Genomic DNA, 1,010 nt, shown 5'->3' with positions numbered 1-1,010 from the left:
TGTCCCTGACCCTCTTCAGAGCTGGGCTGCCTTGGGGTGGTGGGAGGAGGTGGGGAGAACTAGCCCAGGCCAGGGGTCAATTTTCATGTCACTAGCTTTGAATCCAGTTCCCACTCCAGCGGCTGGAGTGACCTGTGTGCTACTTGAAGATATAGAGATTCCTTGTCCCCGCCTGTAAATAGCATGTCCTCCACCCCCTCTCAGCTTTGCTTATGCCTTTCCTCTCCCTTCCCTTTGGCCTCCTCCTGTTGAGGGGAGGAAGAGGACTGAAAGGATACTGCTTTACCAACACCACCACCCCACCCCCAGGTCCACAGCATTCAACACTCAGAGAGCCAAGTTTCTCACACACATACTTCATGCACTTGAGCCTAGAGCTATCTGTGCCCTCTGGGTCGAAATAGGAAGGGAAGATCAGTAACTAGGAAAGAGGGCTGTTGAGCACAAGGCACTTTTCCTTTGGGGCAGGGAGGGGAACATGGCCCTCTGTGGTCTTCCAGAAAGTCCCACTGCGTACCCCCACACAGAGTGGGAAGTTCGGACCTCCCTGCTGCTCTCAGGTGTGTGCGAGGTACTGGGAAAGGGAGAGAGGCCTGCTATACTAAGGCTGAGAGGTGGGAGCAGTGTCTCTCTTCCAGCCTTCATCAGGAAGGGAAAGGGCTTTGGGGGCAGGTGGCAGCTATTCCCCACCAAGAGATTCAGGGTCACAGATTTCTCCCCACATCTCTGAACTCAGGGCCTAGCCACCCCCAAACTTCCAATTCCCATTTTTTTGTGATATGTGAAGCTACTTATTTCTTACCCTTCTTGGAGGCTGTGTGGGGAATTTATGGCCCTTTTATGCCTGTGTAACCCCACTCCATCCCCACAGTTGTATAAAGGTCAAATAATGAAGGATTGGGGGGAACGACTGGTTGAGCCAGGTCCTTGGGTGGGTCTTTAGGTTTTCTCACTTTGACAAGCCCCTGAATGTTTTTATAGTAGTTTTTTGTATTTTTTTGTAATGACAG

The sequence above is a fragment of the Tamandua tetradactyla genome, chromosome 2 (assembly GCF_023851605.1).
Source record: "Tamandua tetradactyla isolate mTamTet1 chromosome 2, mTamTet1.pri, whole genome shotgun sequence".
Lineage (NCBI taxonomy): Eukaryota > Metazoa > Chordata > Mammalia > Pilosa > Myrmecophagidae > Tamandua > Tamandua tetradactyla.
This window is presented reverse-complemented; position numbering follows the sequence as displayed.